The 16,136-nt window shown below is 39.3% G+C and overlaps 1 protein-coding gene across 2 annotated transcripts in view; it reads right to left on the bottom strand.

Annotated features, from left to right (window-relative positions):
* The window catches only part of GATAD2B (GATA zinc finger domain containing 2B), an 87,945-nt gene that overhangs the window by 39,501 nt on the left and 32,308 nt on the right, over positions 1-16,136 (bottom strand). Inside the window, exon 1 of one of the 2 annotated variants that reach the window (XM_069478704.1) lies at positions 3,733-3,754. The exons of the other annotated variant lie outside the window; for it this stretch is intronic. The gene's annotated coding sequence lies outside the window, so the exon portion shown is untranslated. Of the gene's footprint in view, positions 1-3,732; positions 3,755-16,136 lie in introns of those variants that run through there. 2 annotated transcript variants of the gene reach the window in all.

The following is a 16,136-nucleotide window of genomic DNA, read 5'->3' as shown; positions in this document are numbered from 1 at the left end:
GCATTAGTTTTTCAGTTTATAATGTACTTTTACATATATCTTATGTGATCTTCATAATATCCCTATAAGATAAGCAAAGGAGGTAAAACTGTCTCAATTTTAAAGATGAACAAATCAGGCTTCCTAGGACATGTACAAGAGACTAGGTTTCCAGCTTGCCAGTTTCAATGCAAAATAATTTTCATTTTCTGGAGAGCAATGCTACTCAAAGTGTGTCCCACTGACTGGTGCTAGTCCATGAACTGTTTATTACCACTCTGCAACAAGATAATCAGAGAAATTGAGAGTAAACATTTAGAAACTTTTTTGTTAATTTGACCAAGTAATTTTATCCCTATTGTTGAATCTAACAATAAAAAATACTGGGCTTGGATTTTGTGTACTCTTTTTTTTCTTTTATTTCACCATACTACGGGGGCACAAATGTTTATGCTACATATATTGCCTTTGCCACACCCAAATTGGAGCTTCAAGCTTGTCCATCCCTCAGATGGTGCGCACCACACCCATTAGGTATGAATATACCCATCCTGTCCTCCAGCCTTGTGTCTCTCTTTTTACCTCCCTTTTTTAGTAATCTATTCCACTGTTATTTACAATAGTATTAGTCCACACTATATTAGAAAACAAAAAACTTGTCCTTCACCACAGAAGGTTTGGAGATGTATCACTAAAGAGCAGCAGTCCTCTCAACCTTTTTGGCACCAGGGACGGATTTCATGGATTTCCATAGATGAGGTGGTGGGGTGGGGGTGGAGGTGGGTCAGAGCTCAGGCAGTGATGTGAGCAATGGGGAATGGCTGCAAATACACAAGAAGCTTCACTCACCTGCTGCTCACCTTTTGCAGTGCCCACACTAAGGTGCCCCCCCCACTAAGTTTCACAGAAGACAACTGGAAGACAATTTTTCTACAGACAGCAGTGGCGGAGCTCTGTGCCCCATGCCTAACAGGCCACAGACTGGTAATAATCCACAGCCTGGGGACTGGGGATCGCAGCTATAGAGAACAATCTAGACACATGTGTGACCCACGGATGGAACCCAATAAATTTAGTTTTGTAATTTTTCTTTTACTTTAAACCAATGTTTCTGTAAGTGTCATTTTACACCACCTACATCAGAATCAGAAATACTTCAGATATATGCTGCAAATGCATGTTCCCAGGCCCATTTTGTAGTAAATTCCTTAGGGTGGGACCAAGGAATATGCATTTTTCTATACGCCCCTTGGTAATTACTGGGCACTAGAGTTTAAGAATGATTGCTCTAAGTTTGCACAGAAGAAACAGTCAAGTGGGGGGGGTGAGGGGGCAAGGGCAATATACAGAACCTAAACTTTTGTACCCCCATAATATGCTGAAATTAAAAAAAAAAAAAAGAAACAGTCAAGTAAGCAATCTAAGAAGTATATAATTAAATTAAAAAAACAGGGGTTAGCTGCATTCTTCCAACCTCTAAAAATCCTGCTTTTCCTCGTGCAAAGAACAGATACAGGCTTCCCTTAAGAATATTTTTAAAAGAAAAAGAAAGCAAAAATTCTGTTTCATGCTTTATGCCACATAACTAATAATAATGGGTGCTAGGAAAGAAGAGTTTCAAACAGTTGTGATCTTTCACATTGCTGTGAAAACCATGATCTATAGGCTCATTTTGTATGCACATACTCAGGAGAGTCTCCTTCTCAGATAAAACATTTTCCAAGTGATACATTCACCACCTAAGTCTGAAAACAACTGAGGAAAGTGCACTCCAATAGGAAGAAAAGTAACAAGGTATGTATTGGGGGTTTGGGGACAGGGGAAATAGAAGAGAGAAAATTAACATTTGAGCTAATGCTAAAGACCAGAACTATGAGCTAAGAACTACAGAAACTTCAAGGCTGCATTTAATTCTCAGAACATTCCGATGAAGTCCATATCTTCATTCTACGAATGGACTGAGACTCAGAAATATTAAATAGGCCGGGTGCGGTGGCTCATGCCTGTAATCTTAGCACTCTGGGAGGCCAAGGCGGGAGGATTGTTTGAGCTCAGCAGTTCGAGACCAGCCTGAGCAGGAGCAAGATCCCGTCTCTACTAAAAACAGAAAGAAATTATATGGACAGCTAAAAATGTATATAGAAAAATTAGCCGGGCATGGTGGCGCATGCCTGTAGTCCCAGCTACTCGGGAGGCTGAGGCAGTAGGACAGCTTGAGCTTCAGAGTTTGAGGTTGCTGTGAGCTAGGCTGACGCCACGGCACTCACTATAGCCCGGGCAACAGAGTGAGACTCTGTCTCAAAAAAAAAAAAAAAAAAAAAAAGAAAGAAATATTAAATAAACCTGCCCAAGATCACATAATAGGAAAGTAGAGATTAAAACCTATGTTGGATTCCAATGACCAGGTAGCTCCCCCTTCTATCACACCACGGATGGTAAAAAAAAAATAAATAAATAAAATAAAATAAATAAACCTTAGAAAAGTCTCCCCAAATTTTTTCGCCTCATAAAAATTCTCCAGAATACCCTTCAAAAATATTCATAACTCTGTATGCTAAATTAGTCATAATAGAGAAGAATGTTATAAATATAGCTAATCCAGTAGTAGCCTAGCTACTTATATTCCACTAAGAGTAGACCTGAAAAAGGTTTCTCTAATTATGATTCTTGTATTTTTTTTCACTTATTTTTAATTTTTTTGCTTTACTTATTGATTGAGAATGTCTCATTCCATCACCCTGGGTACAGTGCAGTGGCATCATCATAGCTCACTGTAACCTCAAACTCCTGGGCTCAAGTGATCCTCCTGGCTCAGCCTCCCAAGTAGCTGGAACTACACGCACGCACCACCATGCCAGGTTAATTTTTTCTATTTTTGGTAGAGACAGGGTCTCGCTCTTGTTCAGGCTGGTCTTGAACTCCTGACCTCAAGTGATCCTCCCTCCTCAGCCTCACAGAGTGCTGGGATTACAGGCATGAGCCACCGTGCCTGGTCTATTTTTTGACTTGTATATATTCATGGGGTACAAGTGCAATTCTGCTACATTGATATATTGCATTGTGGTGGAGCGAGGAAATTCATGTAAAGAGGCAGACATAATCATCCAAATAAATTCATAAATTCTTCTTCTTCTTCTTCTTTTTAATGATTCCGGGTCTCCCTCTGTTGTTAAGGGTGGAGTACAGTGGTATGATTATAGCTCATACAGCTTTGAATTCCTAGGGTCACGCAATCTTCTTACCTCAGCCTCCTGAGTAGCTGGGATTAAAGGCACGAGCCACCGCACCCAGCTCAAATAAATTCTTTCTCAACCAAGCTTTGAAGATTAGTAGGCCTGTGCTCTGTACTTGCAACTGTACAGGTGAGTGAAAGTTTGTCTTCCACCAAACTGTAAGCAAAATGCACTTCCAGGTCCTGCCAAAAAAAATCACAGAACAATTGGTCTTGTTCTGCACCATCTCCAACCTACACTAATGCAAACCAGACAGCTGAGCTCCTTCCAAGCTACCTAATGTTTCCTACTGCCAATCATTCGCAGCAATTAACTCTGCGCTTCCCAAGGATGTAAACTCTCCATTTCAGTTCCCTACAGGAACTTAAACACACACAAACCAAACCACAGAACAGATCCCTCAAATAGGGCTAAAAGGTCCTAAGGAAAAGCAAAATGGCTATAGAACAAGTTTCATCTTAGATGCTACAAAGAATGAAATTATTATACTATGCACAAATGTACAATTTTATAGGATTACCTTAGAAGTTGATTCCATACAGTTCTAGAGGTAGCAATTTCTGGAATTCAGCAACTGGAGGAAAAAAGGATGTGGACACCAGCTTGAGAAGAGCATGCATCAGTGTGGATATGTGAGCACTATTAACTATTTCTCACTAAGAGGAGATTTAGATAACATGGAACCAGAAGAAACCACTCTAATCTCTTTACAGGATAGAAACACACAAGACTTATCAGACCCAAAAGTGCTTATTATACTATACCAGGCAAGGTTATCAACCAGTAGGTTAGAAATAAATTGGGCAAATTAGAGAAAATAACTTGACACAAATATGGAAGACACTGGCAGATTACGACAAATATCCCCAGAGCTGCTACAAAGGATCAAGCCTGCAAAGAAAAAAGCTGGAGTCCAAAGAGAAGTACAATTCACTTTTAATAACTTTCCACTGAGCCAAAATGTACTCCTTCAAAATAAAGCTGCAAAAATTGTAGGACGCTGAAGTAGAATTTGTCTCAAGCCCTTCTTAGGCAGGATTATCACAGGTTCTACTTTAACTGATCTCCTATGCTGAAAATGAAAGCACATTAACCTTTTTACCTAAACCCTGCTTTATTTTCCTTTTTATTTTTCTGACATTATATATCCATTTGTTTATTGCCTGTATCCTTCCATCACTACATTTTAAACTCTACGCGGTGAGCAGACAAACTTGTCTACTTTGTTCACTGCTATATCCCCAGTGCTTAGATAAGTTCCTAGCACTTAAAAATCATTCAGTAATTATTTCTTAAATGAATAAATGGACCGTTCATCTACATGCTGTTTTGATGGGAAAGGGTTGGGGAAGGGGGAGTATAAGACTGAGCAAACGCTATAGAATCCTACCTTCAAGAACAGAACTGATTCCTGCTGTTTGAAGACTACTTAGCTTTCTTACTGGATGGAGATCTGTAATGGTTAGTCTGTATGTAAACGTCTCCTTCCCATTTCCAAAGCAAAAAGCTTCAACTCTCATCCAATATTCCCACCCTATTCCAGGTGCAAAGCTGAATTTTGGCTTCCCATTTTTCACTTGGTTTTGTGGGCCAAGGGGGTGGGGGATATACATGCCACTGCTTTCCCCTGGGATCACACTAGGGAAAAGCTATATGGATCAAACATACATATTTGGGTAATTAACACCAGGCACCAAGAGCCCCTAAATGGTTGTGTGACTGTGATTTAGAGTGAGAAAATAATTATGCAGAGCATCACCAACAGAGAAGAACCTCAAGACTCTTACAGTGGGAGAGAACAGCTTCTCACTTGGCTTCCCACTGCTGCTTCAATTTATCATACAAAACTGCTAGGCACCCTCACACCTGTAATCTCAGCACTCTGGAAGGCTGAGGTGGGAGGATCGCTTGAGGCCAGGAGTTTGAGACCAGCCTGGGCAACACAGCGAGACCCCACCCCTACAAAAAAATTTTTAAGAATTAGCTAGGCATGGTATTGCATGCCTGTAGTCCTAGCTACTTGGGAGGCTGAGCCCAGGAGGATCACTTGAGCCCAGCAGTTCGAGGTTACAGTGAGCTATGATCCCGCCACTACCCTCCAACCTGGAGGACAGAGTGAAACCCTGTCTCTAAAAAAACATAAACCAAAACAACAACAACAAAACCCATACACAAAACAAACCAACCCACCAAAACTAATAAGCCTTCTTTCAAGGTGTTATAACAGCTTCCACTATCACTTATTGCCTGTTCTCCTCTAACTCTGGCCACCTAACTAAGCTAGTCTGTCTCAATCTTCCATAAGACAGTCTTACTTCTATATTCACATATACCATTCTCTTAGACCTTCCCTTTCCACACTTCTACATAAATTCCTTACCTTTATCTGATAAGATATATTCCCTAGTTAATTAATCCTACCTAAGTGTTTATTCTCCCAATGTCTTGATAATATTGTTCCTCAGTGCCCATCAAAATTAACTCTCCCCTTTTTCTATAGTAACGGAAGTTCTGGCCACAAGATTTTTCAGCTACACCACATTTCCTAGCCTCCCTTGCTGATAGGCAGGCTAAATTCTTGCCAATGGAATAAAGAGGAACTGATGTGTGTCACTTTCTAGCTGAGACCTAAAAAAAGTGGGCAAACTCTTTCATGTTCTTCCCAATTCCCATCTGGCTGCAACTCAGCTTCAGCCTTGCAGAGAAGGACAATGCCCTAGAAAGAGATCCTCCTACTAGTAGCATCAGCATTTCCTGGGAACTTGTTGGATATACAAGTTCTACAGCCCCACCCCAGACCTACTGAATCAGAAATTCTGGGAGAGAACTACAAACTGTGTTTTAACAAGCCCTCCAGGTGACTCTGATACACATTAAGTGTGAGAACCACTGTCCTAGGGATTAGCAGAAAAATGGGTGTAAAAAAAAAAAACCTGGGTCCCTGAATTACCACATGGAACAACAGAACCACTCACCTTGGGCAATTACATGAAAGAAATACTTTCTATCTTGTTTGAACTATTGCATTTTTGGATTTTTGTTGTAGCTATTAAAGATACACTATGGTGGCTCTTATAACTTTTTAGTCTTAAACCCCCTTTAAAGAGGACACGCTAAAAAAGTCAAGGACCTAAAGAGATTTTGCTTGTGGGTTATAGCTAAAATAGTCACCATATCAGAAACAGAATTAAAACAATTTTTAAAATTTATCTTTTATTTCAGAGTATTATAGGGGTACAAATGTTTAGGTTACATATATTGCCTTTGCCCCACCTGAGTCAGAGCTACAAGCGTGTTCATTCCCCAGACAGTGCATACTGCACCCATTAGGTGTGAATATATCCATTCCCTCCTTCCCCCTCCCACCTGCCCGACACCTGATGAATGTTACTACTGTATGTGCATGTAAGTGTTGATCAACTAATACCAATTTGTGGTGAGTACATGTGGTGCTTGTTTTTCCATTCTTGTGATACTTCACTTAGTAGAATAGGCTCCAGCTCCAACCGGGATAATACAAGAGGTGCTAGATCACCATTGTGATCTTCTTGTGGCTGAGTAGTACTCCATGGTATACATATACCACATTTCATTAATCCACTCATGTATTGATGGGCACTTGGGTTGTTTCCCCATTTTTGAAATTGTGAATTGTGCTGCTATAAATATTTGAGTACAGATGTCTTTTTAATAGAATGTCTTTTTTCCCTTTGGGTAGATGCCCAGTAATGGAATTGCTAGATCAAATGGTAGTTCTACTTTTAGCTCTCTGAGGTATTTCCATAGAGGTTGTACTAGGTTGCAGTTCCAGCAGCAGTGTATGAGTGTTCCTATCTCTCCACAAAACGCCAACACTTGTTGTTTTGGTACATTTTGATAAAAGCCATTCTCACTGGAGTTAAGTGATATCTCACAGTGGTTTTGATTTACATTTCCCTGATGATTAGAAATGTTAAGTATTTTTTCATATGTTTGTTGGCTATTAGTCTGTCTTTTTTTGAAAAGTTTCTGTTCATGTCTTTTGCCCACTTTTTAATGGGGTTGTTTGATTTTTTCTTGTTGATTTTCCTGAATTCTACATAAATTCTAGTTATCAGCCCTTTATCAGATGTGTAGTATGCAAATATTTTCTCCCATTCTGTAGGTTGTCTATTTGCTCTAACGATAGTTTCCTTGGCTGTGCAGAAGCTTTTTACTTTGATCAGGTCCCATTTATTTACTTTTGTTGTTGCGGTGATTGCCTTTGGGATCCTCTTCATAAATTCTTTCCCTATGCATTCTTTCCAGATGTCTATAAGAGTTTTTCCAACATTTTCTTCTAGAATTCTTATAGTTTCATGCCTTAGATTTAAGTCTGCTATCCATGGTAGTTGATTTTGTGAGAGGTGAGAGGTGCAGATCCTGTTTCACTCTTCTACATTTGGCTATCCAATTTTCCCAGCACCATTTATTGAATAAAGATTCTTTTCCCCAGTGTATGTTTTTGTCTGCTTTGTCAAAGATCAGATAGCCATATGTGGATGGTTTTATATCTGGGTTTTCAGTTCTGTTCCATTGGTCTATGTCTCTGTTCTTGTGCCAGTACCATGTTGTTTTGGTTATTACAGTCTTGTGGTATAGCTTGAAGTCTGGTAAATTGATGCCTCTCAATTTTTTCTTTTTGCTTAAGGTTGCTTTTGCTATATGGGGGTCTTCTCTGGTTCCATAGAAAGTGCAGAATTAATTTTTTTAGATCTGTGAAAAATGATGTTGGTATTTTAATAGGGATTGCATCGGCCAGGTGCGGTGGCTCACGCCTGTAATCCTAGCACTCTGGGAGGCCGAGGCAGGAGGATCGCTCGAGGTCAGGAGTTCGAGACCAGCCTAAGCAAGAGCGAGACCCTGTCTCCACTAAAAATAGAAAGAAATGACCTGGACAGCTAAAAATATATATAGAAAAAAAATTAGTCGGGCATGGTGGCACATGCCTGTAGTCCCAGCTACTCAGGAGGCTGAGGCAGGACGATTGCTTAAGCCCAGGAGTTTGAGGTTGCTGTGAGCTAGGCTGACGCCACGGCACTCTAGCCCAGGCAACAGAGCGAGACCGTCTCAAAAAAAAAAAAAAAAAAATAGGGATTGCATCAAATCTGTAGATTGCTTTGGGTAGTATAGATATTTTAACAATGTTGATTCTGCTGATCCATGAGCATGGTATAGTAAAACAGAATTTTTAAAATATTAATTCATTTAAAAATAACAAGCCCAACCCATGTTAACATTTTTATTCTTTGTTAAAAATAACTATTTTCTAAAATAAGAATAATTTAGTGAAAAAAAGTGGATTATTTTACAAATCTCTTTAATGTCTGGTTTAATTGAAGAAAGCCAGATTTTCATAGCTGCTTCTTCAGTCAATCTGCAGCGATACGTTGTTTCAATTGAAGCATATGGGGGAGAAAAATCTGATGTCACATAGATACATAGGAGGGGAGGAATTTTTTTTTTAATTTTAGATTTGTAAGTGTTTAATGAACTCACTTTTTAAAACGTTTTAAACTTTGAAATATTTTAGACTCAGAGAGACTTATATTTGTAAACACAGACTTACAAATATTCTTCACCCTGCCTAATGTTAACATATAACCCCAGTACGATTATTGAAACAAATAGTGTTGAAACAATACTATTAACTACTCTATACATCTTATTCAAATTTCATCAGTTTTCCTACTGATGTCCTTTTCAGATCCAGGACACAATCCACAATCCCACATTGCATTTAGTTGTCATGTCTCCTTCCTTGATCTTCTCCAATCTGTGACAGTTTCTTAGTTTCTCTTCACCATGACACTTTTGAAGAGTGCTGATCAATTCTTTTGTAAAATGCCCCTCAATTTGGGTTTCTCTAATGTTTTCTCATGATTAGATTGAGGTTATATATTTTTGGCAAGAATATCACAGAAGTAATGTGCCCTTTTCAGTGTATCATATCAGGAAATACATGACGTCAACATATTGTATTACTAGTGATGTTAACTTAATCACTTGGTTAAGGGTGGTGTCTGCCTGGTTGCTCCACTTAAATGTTATTATGGACAGATACTTAGAATCTGTGCAAATATCCCATCTCTAATTAAACTTACACTTGCTAATTTTGGCATCCATAGACAATTCTTGCCTACAACAACTAATACTGTAATTCTGCCTAATGTTTCCATCATTGTTTTTATATTAATTTGAATTTCACTGTAAGGAAGAATTGTCCCCTTTCCTTTATTTATTCGAAGTTTATTTACAGCAGTATGGACTTGTGGAAATTAATCCCATGGGTTATAATTCATTATTATTATTATTTTTGTTCTTCAAATTGTCCCAGATCTGCCCATTGAAAGCTCTTTCAAGTTGGCTCCCCATCACTTTTTTTTTTTTTTAATTTTTTTTTTTTTTTTTTGAGACAGAGTCTCACTCTGTTGCCCAGGCTAGAGTGAGTGCCGTGGCGTCAGCCTAGCTCACAGCAACCTCAAACTCCTGAGCTCAAGCGATCCTCCTGTCTCAGCCTCCCGAGTAGCTGGGACTACAGGCATGCGCCACCATGCCCGGCTAATTTTTTCTATATATATTTTTAGCTGTCCATATAATTTCTTTCTATTTTTAGTGGAGATGGGGTCTCGCTCTTGCTCAGGCTGGTCTCGAACTCCTGAGCTCAAACGATCCGCCCACCTCGGCCTCCCAGAGTGCTAGGATTACAGGCGTGAGCCACCACGCCCGGCCTCCCCATCACTTTTTTAACATTTCATTAGTTTCTGGTACCACATAATATTCCAGGTTCATCTTATTTTTTCCTCTGTCCTAGCCATTTAACCAAGGAGCTCTACTTCGTTTTACTGGAAAATGTATTTAGAAACTTCGATCTGGCATCAGGTATGCTCAATGCTATGGTGATAGCTCAATGCTATCTGTCATTGTTTCTGGACAAAGACAGAACAAAGAAATGTATGTATGTGTACATACACACACACATCCACATCTATTTCTATATCTCTCTGTGTATGCATGTGTGTACAGGTTGAGCATCCCTAATCCAAAAATCCAAAATCTGGGACTTTTTGAGCACTGATATGATGCCACAAGTGGGAAAATTCCTCACCTAAACTCATGTGATGGGTTGCAGTCAAAATGCAGTTAAAATTTTGCTTTATATGCACACACAAAAATGTGCTTTTTTGGCCAGGCACGGGGGCTCATGCCTGTAATTCTAGCACTCTGGGAGGCTGAGGTGGGAGGATTGCTTGAATTCCAGAATTAAAGACCAGCCTGCGCAAGAGCGAGACCTCATCTCTACCAAAAATAGACAAAATCAGCCAGGCGTGGTAGCATGTGCCTGTAGTCCCAGCTATTCGGGAGGCTGAGGCAGGAGGATGACTTGAATCCAGGAGTTTGAGGTTGCAGTGAGCTATAATGATGCCACTCCATTCTAGTCCAGGAAACAGAACAAGACTCTGTATCAAAAAAAAAAATTTTTTTTGGTGAAACATGGTCTTGCTTATTTGCCAGGTCTAGAGTACAGTGGCATTGTCATAGCTCAATGCAACCTCAAATTCCTGAGCTCAAGTGACCCTCCTGCCTCAGCCTCTTAAGCAGCTGGGACTTCAGGCATGAGCTACCATGCACCCAGCTAAATTTATCTATCCAGAATAGATAAATTCACAGTGACAAAAAGCAGATTAGTGGTTGCCAGGGACCAGCGGGAGGGAGAAATGGGGAGTGACTGCCTAATAGGTTATGGGTTTTCTCTTGGGGTGATGAAAATATTTTGGAATTTGATAAAGACGGTGGTTGCACAATACTGGAAAAGCACTAAATGCCAATGAACTATACATTTTTAAAATGTTTAATTCTATGTTATATGAATTTTAACACATTAAAAAAAATTAACCCAGTAGTTTCTAAAGGTCAGGTGCAAATGTGAAATCTGAAACCCAATCAATGAATTTTTTTGAACGGTATTGCTACCTTAAAATCCATTCATCTACTTTACACTTTTTTTTTTTTTTTTAAAGAGACAGGGTCTTGCTCTGTTGCCCAGGCTGCAGTGCCGTGGTGTAATCACAGCTCACTGCAGCCTTGAACTAGTAGGCTCAAGGGATCCTCTTGCATCAGCCTCCCAAGTATCTGGGACTACAGGCCTGTGCCACTATGCCCATCCAGCTAATTGTTTTATTTTTTGCAGAGATGGTGGTCTCAATCCTCCTGCCTCAGACTCCCAAAATGCTGGGATTACAGGCAGAAGCCACTGCAGCCCCCAGCCTACTTTACACTTTGAATAGATCTTTTATCCAGATATGATTTTATCATATCATGCACTGGTTATTTGGAAAATTCTAGTTCACCAAGTCATGCAACTCTTTCAAAGTTTGATGTATTATATTTTTAAAAACCACATTTGTTAACATCATCACTAAGCTCATCAGAAAACTAACTGGGAAGCTGTCAAACTCATGAAGAATATATAAGCTTTCCAAAATTCTAATTTTTGCTTGAATTTTATCACTGGGCACACATATAGTCAGTTGTTTTCCTTGAAAATTTTCAAGAAAATGTCTTCCAAATATCCAAGTTTAAATACCATAGTTTGTCAGTTTTCTTTCATCAAAGCAAAAATGGCGTTCTATGAAGAAAGCAGCTAGTTAGCTTACAACCCAAACAATCGTACTTTTCCTTAGACAACCACTGTACTTTGATAGGTACCAGAACGGTTTTTTGAGTACTTCTCACTTTATCACACAAAATATTCAAAAACCATATACTGAAAGGTCAAAATTAAATACAATTAGTTTTTACTGCCTCATCAAGAATATTCTTAAGTGAAACTGGATGTTTTCCTTTTAACTGTAAGTTTAAAATGCATGGCAGTGAAGACCATAATAATTACTAGTAGTTTGGTGCTACTACTTTCAGTTGTGCTAATGGGCCAGGAGTTTTAATCACCACTGTTTTTGGATCATCAGTGCAATGTCAACATAGTGAAAAAGGCAAATAATGCCTTATATTATTATAAAAATATTTTTGACATCACGGACTCCATGAAAGGGTCTTAGGGATTCTCAGGAGTTCAAAGACCACACTTTGAAAACTGCTAGTCTATTCTAACAGACTTGTTCAACAGGCAACCTACCAATTCATAATATTTCCCTAGTTTAAACAAACTACTTGCTGTAATCCTAGCACTCTGGGAGGCAGAGGCGGGCGGACTGTTTGAGCTCAGGAGTTCGAGACCAGCCTGAGCAAGAGCGAGACCCCGTCTCTACTAAAAATAGAAAGATATTATATTGACAGCTAAAATATATATATAGAAAAAATTAGCCGGGCATGGGGAGCATGCCTGTAGTCCCAGCTACTTGGGAGGCTGAGGCAGAAGGATTGCTTGAGCCCAGAGTTGGAGGTTGCTGTGAGCTAGGCTGACGCCACAGCAGTCTGTCTCAAAAAAAATAAAAAAAATAAATAAAAAACTAAACAAAATACTTGGCAGCAAATTTCTCTTCTTCGTACTTCCCTTTAATACCTCTGCAATGGTTTGAATGTGTCCCCCCAAAATTCAAGTGATAGAAACTTGGTCCCTAATGCAGCAATGCTGAGAGGTAGGACCTGTGGGAGGTGCTTAGGCCATGAGGGTGGAACCATTCTTGGATTAATGGCTTATTGAGAGAATGGGTTAGTTATCATGAGAGTGAGTCTGTTACAAAAGCCAGTGTGGCTATCTTGTGAGTCCCCTCACCATGTGATGCCCTGTGTCGTCATGATACTCTGCAGAGTCCCCACCAGCAAGAAGGCCCTCACCAGATGTGGCCTCTCAACCTTGGACTTCCCAGCCTTCAGAACTGTAAGAAATACATTTTTCTTCATAACTACCCTGTCTCACGTATTCAATTACAGGAACTGAAAATGGCCCAAGACAACCCACTACTATGCTATGAAGTGTCCTTAATACATTAAGTAAGTGCCATTATTGCCTAACCAACCCCAAATGGTACCTTCCTTCCACTAACTCATATTAGTGATGTCAACGGATCCTCTTCCTACCAAAATCCTATTCCTAAATCCACACTACAAAATCCTACTCTTAAAAACCTGAAATGATTAATCTCTTCTGGTCTGTTTAAATCTAATCTATTTTAAATTGCTTCTTTTTTCATTTCTAGAACTTGCTTCTTGGGTCACCTTTCCAGGAAAAAAAGACTCTTGGTCTAGGCCAGGGGTCTTACAAACTTTTTCTGTAAAGGATCAGATAGTAAATATTTTTGACTTTGTGGGCCAACTACTGAACTCTGCTTTTGTAAGCAAGTGGGTGTAACTATTTCAACAAAACTTTATTTACAAAAACAGGCAGCAGCCATAGTTTGCTGATTCCTGATCTATACTCTTCCTACATACAAGTCAGTCATCCCAGTCTAACTCAAAGACCTGCCAAGAGTTTAAAAAGGATGTAGCCACAAACTAGTTAAGAAAAGCTAGTAAGAACAATGAAAACAGTAGTAAACAAACTCAACAAATAGGAATATTAACAGTAGTTGCTAACATTCACTGAGCTCTTACTACTGGCTAGGCACTGTGCTACAATGCTTTACAATTCATTATCTCATTTAAGCCTTTTAAAAGGAGGCATAATAATTATCCTCCTTTTAGACAGGAGAAAAGAGAAACAGAAAAACTAACTTTGCAAGGTCTCACAGTCCATAAATGCCTAAGCCTGGTTAAAACACAGGTCTGTCTTACTGCAGAGTCCATGTTCTCAATTGTCAAAGTATGCTATCTATTTACATTATCATTTTTGGTTTGTTGATCCAACCAGACTGGTAAGACAGTATTTCTTTCAACAGACCATTTTTGTTTACTTGCTCTTTACAGGGTCTTTTTTGTATTATTGAGGATACTACACAAACCTTTGGCTCACAATTTTTTTTTTTTTTTTTTGAGAGAGAGAGTCTCCCTCTGTTGCCCAGGCTAGAGTACCATGGCATCAGCCTAACTCACAGCAACCTCAAATTCCTGGGCTCAAGCAATCCTCTGCCTCAGGCTTCCGAGTAGCTGGGACTACAAGCGCACACCATGATGCCCGGCTAATTTTTCTATTTTTAGTAGAGACAGGGTCTCATTCTTGCTGAGGCTGGTCTCGAACTCCTGATCTCAAGGGATCTTCCTGCGTTGGCCTCCCACAGTGCTAGGATTACAGGTGTGAGCCACCACATCTGGCCTGGCTCACATTCTTGAATGTAAGATCCCAGGTGACCTTGTTCTAGGTTTTATCTTGTTTAGTAATATGCACCAAGGATCATAAAGGTCCCTATGCTTAAATGTGATGAGTTAGGATGTGCTGCCTAAAAAGTAATGAGTAGGAGGTAAATAGCCTTCTCTCACGGTCATCTTATAATAAATCAGCACAAAAGTTCTGACATGTACAAAAGGAAATCTGCCAGACATCATTTAGAACAGGTGGTATTAGAATGAAAAGAACAGAGGTAGTCAAGGAGCAGCTTTCACATATCCTCCAAAACTACTCTTCAGCCACTCCTAAACAGCAACTTGGGCCTATGAGAGTTAAGCAAAAAACCAAAATTTTTAAATCTACTCATTAATAGAATGTACTGGTTTATGCCTGATTATGACTACCTAATCACTAAGATGATCCTTACTAATCTGGCTCCAGACAGCAAGAGAAAAGTTAAAAAATAAAGGATGCCAAAGCCCTTCCTTGAAACCTGTGAGTCCAGTAAGCAAGCATCATATAGACAGAATCTTACATATAGAATATGTTAAAGAATGAAATAAGCCTCACATCTTCTCTTCCCTTTACATTTAATGTAAACCAACATAACAGGTAAAATATGACAGCATCACACGTGCACACATGTAAAATGGCTGGCTTCCATGGAGAGCATTACCAAACAATACCGTAAGAGGATAGTATCAACTCAAAAAGGTAATTTTTACTTCTAAGAACAAGGAAATCCCACAACTCTGAATGAATATCTAGATTCTAGCCTCTAGGTTTGAGCAAGACTGATCTATTGCTATTTTGTCTTTCAATCTACTCGCTAGGAAAAAAACCCCTCTTAATTAATTTATAAAGGGAACTTGGAAAAGTGGGCTCCAGCTATTTGGAGCAGGGTAATAACTGTGGGCAGCCTGGGGAATAAGCAGATCAGCCATTCTGGTAGGTCCCATCCCGCAATCCTTAAAGTATAACCATATATGCATCTCCTAACAAAAAGAAACAAACAGATATTTACACCAAAACTCACACACCAAAAAACATAGACAAAGACTGCTGCTTGTGAAGATGTAGCAAGAACACAAATTCATAGGAATTAACAAAAATATACAAGCTCCCAATCGAATTAAGCAGCTTCCTCTAGACTGTAACCCAACAGACCTTTAACTATGGGATAAACCAATTCAAAAGTTCCCTCCCCCTCCAAACTCTCCCTGTCCAATCCTTGGCACATCAGTGCTATTATTCTGAATGGTCAGACAGGAACAAAAATAAGTTCACACAAAATCAACTGTAACTGTATGGTCCTCTCTTTATTCATTAATATACTTTCCCAATTCTACCTAACACAAAAGCTGCTTTGTACATACCACACCTAGGAAGTACATAAAGAGAAATTAAGAAAAAAGGCACCACAGGAAGGTGAGCAGTAGAATTATAATTTCCAAATGAATGCCAACCTCCTCATGGCCAATGGAAGATACAACCATTCCAACTGAACCCCAAAATTGTAACACTTGCAATGTCTGGACGCTTAGAACAATTTCTTAATTTTTCCTTCCTTCCATGTGCTGTTTGACTTTCCTTTTATGCAACTCTAACTCTGCAGCAGATGGCAGGGGAAGAATATTGAATTTTAAAAATATCATACTAAGTAGAACAACAACAAGAAATAA

Source organism: Eulemur rufifrons, chromosome 8, assembly GCF_041146395.1.
Source record: "Eulemur rufifrons isolate Redbay chromosome 8, OSU_ERuf_1, whole genome shotgun sequence".
In the NCBI taxonomy this organism is placed as follows: Eukaryota; Metazoa; Chordata; class Mammalia; order Primates; family Lemuridae; genus Eulemur; species Eulemur rufifrons.
Note: the sequence above shows the minus strand (reverse complement) of the source record. Positions and strands in the feature narration are given on the sequence as shown.